Genomic DNA, 9085 nt, shown 5'->3' with positions numbered 1-9085 from the left:
GAGCCATTCGGCCTCACCGGGAAGAGATTGAGCTTATCAACACAGGTGCGAAGAGAACAAGCGAGAGATCAAGATTGGTGCTGCACTTGAGCCGAGAGGTGAAAAAGAAGATCATTCGGCTTCTCCATGATTATCCGGATGTCTTTGCATGGTCCTATGAAGATATTCCGGGTCTAGATCCCAAGATTGTGGAACATCGGATACCGACAAGGCCTGAATGTCTTCTGTCAAACGAAATTGAGAAGGTCTCGTCCGGACATGGCTCTTAAGATCAAGGCTGAAGTACAAAAGCAAATTGATGCGGGTTTCCTCATGACATTGTTTGAATATCCCGAGTGGATTGCCAACATTGTACCGGTACCAAAGAAAGATGGGAAAGTTCGAATGTGTGTTGATTACGAGAGATACGAACAAAGCCGGTCAAAAGATAATTTCCCATTGCCTCATATTGATGTTCTTGTTGACGATCTTGCTCAATCCAAAGTGTTCTCCTTTATGGATGGTTTCTCTGGTTATAATCGGATATGAATGTCTCTGAAGACGAGAGAAAAGACGTCCTTCATTACTCCGTGGGGAACATTCTGTTATAAAGTGATGCCGTTTGGCTTGATAAATCTTTGGTGCTACCTATCGAAAGGGGTATGACCACTCTGTTTCGCGATATGATTCACAAAGAGATTGAAGTATATGTTGATGATATGATTGTGAAGTCAAGTGATGAAGAGCGGCATGTTGTGTATTTGAAAAAGATGTTCGAAAGATTGAGAAAGTACAAGCTGCGATTGAATCCTAACAAGTGCACATTTGGTGTAAGATACGGAAAGTTGCTAGGCTTCATTGTCGATCAAAGAGGCATTGAAGTTGATCCCGACAAAGTCCAAGCCATCGAGAGAGATGCCGGCTCCTCAAACTGAGAAGCAAGTCGTAGGTTTCCTCGGACGTTCGAATTATATTTCAAGATTCATATCTCACATGACCACTACTTGTGGACCAATTTTCAAATTGCTCGTAAAGAATCAGCTGTTGTATGGAATGATGAATGTCGGGAAGCTTTTGATAGCATCAAAGAATACTGTTAGAGCCACCTATCCTTGTCCCACCGGTGGAAGGAAGGCCTTTGATTATGTATCTGTCGGTGTTAGATGACTCGGTGGGTTGTGTCCTCGGTCGGCAAGATGAGGCCGGTAAGAAAGAGCATGCTATCTATTATCTGAGCAAGAAGTTCACCGACCGCGAGACTCGGTATACAATGCTCGAAAAGACTTGTTGTGCTTTAGCTTGGGCTGCCAAACGCTTGCGTCATTATATGGTGAATCATACAACTTGGTTGATTTCCCGAATGGATCCAATCAAGTACATCTTTGAAAAGCTTCTTTATTCTTGGAAAGATTGCGCGTTGGCAAATGTTGTTGTACGAATATGATATTGTATACAAAGCTCGAGAAAGCAATCAAAGGAAGTGTCCTTGGCTGAGCATCTTGCTTGTCGGCCTCTTGATGATTACCGGCCGATTAAGTTTGATTTCCACGATGAAGAGATTATGTATGCGAAGGCAAAAGGCGTGAAGAGCCAGCGATCAATGAAGGGCCGGATCCCAATAGCAAGTGGGGATTGGTGTTTGATGGTCTTGTTAATGCTTACGGTAAAGGAATTGGAGCCGTCATTGTAACTCCTCGGGGGCACCACATTCCTTTCATCGCTCGAATAACTTTTGAATGCACAAACAACATAGCCGAATATGAAGCATGCATCTTGGGTATTGAAGAAGCCCTTGATCCGAGAATCAAACACCTTGACATCTATGGAGATTCCGCACTTGTTATTAATCGGATAAAGGGTGAATGGGAGACACATCATGAGAAGTTGATCCCGTACCGTGACTATGCAAGACGTACGGTTGACGTACTTTACAAAGGATTGAGCTGCACCATATCCCTCGGGATGAGAATCGAATGGGCGATGCTCTTGCTACTTTGTCTTCCATGTTTCGTGTCAATCAACTTTGGAATGATGTGTACGTAATCAAAGTGCAGCGTCTTGATAGACCCGCTCATGTGTTTATTATTGAAAATATGCCGATCGAGCTAATGAAGATGTGAATGATAAAAAGCCTTGGTATTACAACATCGAAACAATTCTTGCGAGAATCGTGAATATCCACCGGTGCTTCCAACGGGGATAAAAAGACTTTGAGACGATGGGCTAGTAGATTCTTTACGGACGGAGAAATCCTATACAAGAGGAACTATGACATGGTCTTGTTGAGATGTGTTGATAAACAAGAAGCCGAGAAATTGATGCATGATGTACATGATGGTACCTTTGGGACCCATGCTTCGGGTCACGCCATGTCAAAAAAAGCTCGTTAAGAGCCGGCTATTACCGGATAACTATGGAACGTGACTGCAACAGACATGCCAAAAGATGCCACAAATGTCAAGTTTATGCCGACAAGATTCATGTGCCTCCACATGCTCTCAATGTTATCTCTTCCCCATGGCCTTTCTCTATGTGGGGCATTGACATGATCGGAAGAATTGAACCAAAAGCTTCCAATGGACATCGTTTCATCCTAGTGGCAATTGACTATTTCACCAAGTGGGTTGAAGCTGCCTCCTATGCCAATGTGACCAAGCAAGTGGTTGTGAAGTTTATCAAGAATAACATCATCTGTCGATATGGTGTTCCTAACAAAATCATCATGACAATGGTTCCAATACGAACAATAGCATGATGCAAGCTTTATGTGAAGAATTCAAGATTGAACATCACAACTCTTCTCCTTATAGACCTCGGATGAATGGTGCGGTTGAGGCCGCTAACAAGAACATCAAGAAGATTGTTCGAAGATGGTCACCACTTACAAAGGCCGGCATGAAATGCTACCGTTTGCCTTGCATGGTTACCGTACTACGGTGCGCGATTCGACCGGGCAACTCCTTTCTCTTTGGTATATGGTATGGAAGCAGTTCTCCCTCTGGAAGTGGAGATTCCATCTCTTCGAGTAATCATGGAAGCAAAATTAACTCGAGGCCGAATGGTGTCAAAGTCGGTATGACCGATTGAATCCGATTGAAGAGAAACGTATGGATGCTATGACTCATGGACAGTTGTATCAAGTACGAATGAAGAATGCTTTTGACAAGAAAGTCCGACCTCGAGAATTCAAGGAAGGCGAACTTGTATTGAAAAGAAGGATAAGTCGGCAACCCGACCCAAGGGGCAAGTGGACACCTAACTACGAAGGTCCTTATGTTGTCAAGAAGGCTTTCTCTGGTGGTGCTTTGATTCTTACACACATGGATGGTGTTGAGCTTCCAAATCCCGTTAATGCCGATATAGTCAAGAAATACTTTGTCTAGAAAGAAAAGAACAGCGTGGTAGGTCGAAAACCCGAAAGGGCGGCCTAGGCAAAAATGCGCTTCCGGTGGATCGAAAACCCGAAAGGACGATCCAGGCAAAAGTTAGGGACAAAAAAAAATGAATATGAAAAAGCTCGCCGAGATTGTACGCAACTCGGGAAAGAATGAGCGCCTCGATGAGCCGAAAACCCGAAAGGGCGGTTCATGCAAAAATGAGGTTAACAATAAAAGACAAGTAACTATATCCGGCAAATCACCATCACCCCTTGGGGCATCTCCAACCGTCAATGGTCGTCTTCATCGAGGCTTCGTACTTGTGAATTCAAAATTTCTATGAAATATAGCGGTCATCGTGTTCAATGTATCACCAACCAATAAAATTACCATTTTCCAAGCTTTGTAAATCCGTGAAGTCATGCCTTTGGGCGACTTTCACTCTTCTACATCAATTTGAGCCTTTCTCTTGTTTGAAATTCTATTTTTCGTTCTACTTTCAATGCTATATACAAAACATTTTCTTTCTATTTGATAACGTCAATGTACGAAACAAACATCTTTTGAAAATTGAAAAATCTTTTTCTCGTCTATTTTGAAAGCAAACCCGAGCAACGGGGTACATTTCAATGAAACATGCATGAATGAATGAGTATCAATGTCTATTTCAATACACATTACAAGCGAGTTACTCCCCGGGATGATACGTGGTCAATGGCAAGAATGAAAAAACGAATGAAAATGAAAAAATGAAAAATGAAAATAAAAAGCTCGCTAAGTTGAAAACCCGAAAGGGCGGCTTAGGCAAAAATGAGCACCCCGCTGATTGATAACCTATGAAGGCAATTCGGGCGAGAATGGGGCAATGAAAAGAATCTTACCCCCGGTGAATCGAAAACCCGAAAGGGCGGTTCGAGCAAAAATGGGGCTTGAAAATGAAAAATGAAAGAATGAAATATTAAAAAGCATTGACCACAGATGCGAACATCCAATGTTTACCTGAAGACTCGACACGCCTAGCAACGGCGACTGTATCCAAGGACTTTCCAAGGGTCCCTCCTCTACGAGTTTTATTACCCTCAGCCATGGTTTTGATGCGTCTCCCAAACGACGGTCTCTCCAAAGAGGTTTTCCCCGTGAATATGTTGCGGCACGAGCCACTACGTGCCCAATCTTCCAATGTCTTCTGCCTCTCTGTGAAACTTTCCTGTCAAACTACAAACCAATCATGCATTTCAAGCATTCATACATGCATAATCATGCATTTTATGTGCTCATACATCCAATAACCTTGTTATACCATACATACATGTTGCATATTCAAATTTCAACTGTCAAATCCAATCCAAATTTCAATGTCAAACTCAATTTTCAATTTCAATTTCAATCTCAATTTCAACTCGTCAACCGTCAAAATTCAATTTCAATTTCAATTCCAATCCCAATGTCAAGTTCAATTCAATTTCAACTTGTCAAATTCGATGCAACTTTCCAATCTCAATTTCAAATCATGTCAAATGTCAAATTCGAAGCAATCTCAATTCCAATCATGTTAGCCGTCAAATTCGAAGCAATTTCCAATCTCCAATTTCAATTCCAATTTCAATGACAATTTCCAATGTCAAACTCCAATGTCAATGTCAAATTCCAATTTCAATCCAATCTCAATGTCAATGTCAAATGCCAATGTCAACTTTCAATGTCAATTTTCAATTCAAATCAATGTCAATGTCAATGTCAATGTCAATTTCAATTTCCAAGCCAATGTCAATGTCTATGTCTCAATCCAATTCCAATTTCCAATGTCTCTTTCAATTGCAACTCTCAATCCAATGTTTATGTCTATGTCTATGTCTCTGTTCAATCTCAACTTTCAATCTCAAATCAATGTCAATTTACTCTCAATTTACTCTTGGGCCAACAAAAGTGGTCATGTCTATTTGCAAATCGGAGTCAATGACAATTTACCCTCAATTGGTATCTTGTTAAACCGAGACTCTCAATTTGTATCTTGTTACCGGTCAAGTGCCGGGTTCGATCCAAAAGAACCACTTGTACCTGCTCATATACCGATGCTTCCGGACAAACGGCAAGTTCGATAGAACAGTTTGTACCCGGCTCATGCTTTGTTATCGATCGGACGACAAGTTCAATCGAAGAACAGCTTTGTATCCGGCCTTTATGCTTTGTTATCGGTCAAACGACAAGTTCGTTCTAAGAGAACGATCTGCACTCTCCCACATGATGTGGTGATAATCCAACAAGCAAGTTCGATCCAAAGAAACAGCTTGTATCAATCCTTTTGTCTATGTCTCACGGCCAAACAGCAGTTCAATCCAAGAGAAGCAGTTTGTGCTGTCTATCTGTCCGTATCTTCAACCAAGTGTCAAGTTCGATCCCAAAGAACAACTTGTATCTGCCTATATGTACCGTATTTCCGGTCAAGTGCCTAGTTCAATTCCAAGAACAACTTGCACCCATCTCTTGTTTCGTATTCCTTGGTCAAGTGACTAATTCGACCCAAAGAACAACTTGTACCTTACTTTCTATCCCTGGTTTGTCTACCCCGTCAATGTCCACTGAATCTCCGGTGACATGACGGGTTCCATAGACTCCAATTGTTTGTCTTGCATTCATAATCAAATATTGCATAGCATTCATAATTTTGAAAATACGAAAGCGTATTTTTATGTCCAAAAGCAAAGTGCAAATGCTAATATTTAAGTATCTTCGTCCCGTCAACTCTAAGACTTCGTCTCTTGACTCTCCGGACAAAGAAACTTAAATAGGGGCAGCTGTTATACCCTAATTTTGGACCTAAAAATACTAACTCAATTCCTCTTTTCTTGCATTATAAGTCATTTGAACTATCTCTCGATCAATTGCATCTTTCTCTCGCATTTTATTTCAATGGTATTTGCAAAATTCACATGCAAGGGCATTTTAGTCATTTCCTATGTCAGTTTTCTCAATCTTTAAAAATTTGTTTAAGTCCTTTCAAATAGGTTGAATAAGTCTTTGTTTCATTCTATGTCAAAATCCATTCCAAAATTTGCATTTGAAGTCATTTTGAGTCGGTTTTGCCCCTAGGGGCATTTTGGTCATTTCGAGTGTCAAGTCACTGTTTAAATCCTAAAAATTGTCTCTGAGTCTTTCAATTTTGCTTGTATGAGTCTTTGATTCAATTTCGTTAAAAATCCATTTTTTCAACCGCATCTCGAGTCTTTTTTTAGTCGTTTTCGGCCCCGGGGGCATTTTGGTCATTTCACACGAAATTTCGGCGAGAGAGGTACTTTAAAGTACCTCATTTAGGCCATGGGTTCGTTTTAGTCCGTTTTGTCAATTTTAATCGTTTCACTTTACGTTTAGTCAAGTTTACCAATTTTATTCCAATTTTATTATTATTTTCATTTTTAGTCCCTAAACCTTTTTTAAATTGCACTTTGGACCTTTCTTCCTTTTATTTTTTCTCTTTCTTTTTCAACTTACATTTTAGTCCTTTAAAGTCAAACTCTTGTTTTTAGTCTTTTTTTTGGGTCAATTGCAGTTGGTCCTTAACTTCCAAAAATTGCATATTCGTCCCAAAGTCTTAATAATTGCGGGAAGGTCCTCAAGTCTCAAATTTAGTCCAAGTTCGAATCAAATAGGTCCAAAACACGTGGCAATTCCACATTGGTCTAGGGGTCACTAGCTGGCCTATAAATGCAGGCCAACTCATCACAAGTGTCGGATTTCGTCAATTACACGGTGCCACATCACACAAACGCATTTGATCCATTCTCTCTCCTCTAACGAGAATCCAAAACCGTTTTCCGAAACATGATGAAGTTCATGAAGAACTTCACCCCCAATTCATGAACCCTAACTCAATTCAAGTTCAATCCTACACAGAACCGCACCAATTTCATCACGAGAAAAGCTCAAATTCAACAATTGCATAATCAAAACAAGTTCAAAATTGAGGTGATTTTGCTTCACAATTCTCGGAGATTCGAAGGAATCATCATCATCGAATTGAGAACTCTGCAATTCCAACACCGAATTATCAAGAGGATAAACGGTGTGATCACAGAGTTTGAGGAAGAGAAGAAGAGAAATCAAAGAATCAGAGAGTATGAAGAGTGGGAAGACGAAGAGAGCTTCGATTTATTTTCGAAGTTCGAATTCAGAGCTCACCGAAGGCAAGAAGAAGATACCGGATCATCTTTTCGCCATTCTTTCGTTCGAACCTCCAAAATTCTAGCGGGTAAACCGTTAAACTCACCTTTGTCCTCATAATCTTGTATTCTTTTGATTACGAACACTTTCACGTTAGGATCCATGTAGATCGTAAAGAATCGGTGTGATTTGAAATGCTTCGAAGTAATTTCATCAAAAAATATCAGTTTAAAACGTTTCGAACTCTTTCTTCGAAAAACATCTGGATTGAAACATCTTAAACCGTGTTCTTCAAAATATCCAGATCGAAACGTTTCGAATAACTTTCCTCAAAAGTAGCAAGATCGAAGCATTTCAAACTCATTCTGTAAGAGATAACAAAATCGAACGTTTCGAATGACTTTTCTTCAAAAAATACAAAGATACGAAACGTTTGGTCCGATCTACATAGATCTAGGGTTTCTTTGTGATCTCCGACGTTTGATTCATGGTTAGAACGAAAAACGAACGGTGAGAAGCTTTAGATCTTTGAGTTTAGGTGAGTTTAAGTGATGTTTAGGTTTCCGCAACGGAATCTTCGCCGGCGGCGGTGAAATCCGCCGGAGAAGACGACCAGAGGTCTAGAGAGAAGGGAGAGCGTTTAGGTTAGAGAGAGAGTGAGAAGAGTGGAATGAATGGTGGACCGGTCTATGTGTTTTTATAAGGACGTGAACCGGACCGGTTCACCTCGAACCCGCCTCGGTTCACCCCCGACTGGAATCTCCACCGTTAGATCTAGGTTTAGTGTTCCCGGATCAATCCTACGTTCCACGGGCTTCCTTGTGATCCAGGATCCACTTGTGTTTGGGTTTGGGCCTTAAGCCCGTTAATTTTCTGTGTTTTATGTACTCTCTTGCTATTTTCATACTATTGTTTGATAATCACACCCCCGCCATGCCTTGAATATCTTAGAAAATTCTCTAAAAAATTTGTAAAGACTTCTTAACATTTTTGTGATGTTTTTGTATTGGTTTTGCACTGAAAAATTTTGGAAAAAATATATTGATGTTTTTGTGTCATTCTTGGATTCTATGTTGAAAAAACTTGTGAAAATGAGCATAATTTTGATTCCAATCCTTGATAAATGTTTGTGGTTCATGATGGATGATTTTATGAGGATTTTTACTACTTGTTTGAATGTGTTTTTTTCTTGGACATGTGCATGTGATGGTTGGTTGCTTGCTTGGCAAGTTTTGTTTTGTGAATAAATGGTGCAAATAAGTCTAAACTCACATAAAAAATGCAAAGTTTGCAATGACATTTGGATCCTCATTTTAAAACCTGGATTTTTACATCTTGAAAGCATGTTGAATTGTGAGGATTATAGGTCATGCTCAAATCTTGCATTGGTAATGAGATTTTAGGCTTAGTTCACATTGTTTTGCTTGTTTTTTTATGCTAATCTTCATTACATTTGTGATGATAGCTTTGACTTGCTTTATATCTTGTGCCACTAACTCCTTTCATTTTATGTTTCATCATTTCATAAGCATCTCCATCGCATTCCATATTCATCTTTATTTCTTTCTTGC

This window comes from Medicago sativa, chromosome 8, assembly GCF_051527215.1.
Source record: "Medicago sativa cultivar Bolivia chromosome 8, Bolivia_mono, whole genome shotgun sequence".
NCBI lineage: Eukaryota > Viridiplantae > Streptophyta > Magnoliopsida > Fabales > Fabaceae > Medicago > Medicago sativa.
This window is presented reverse-complemented; position numbering follows the sequence as displayed.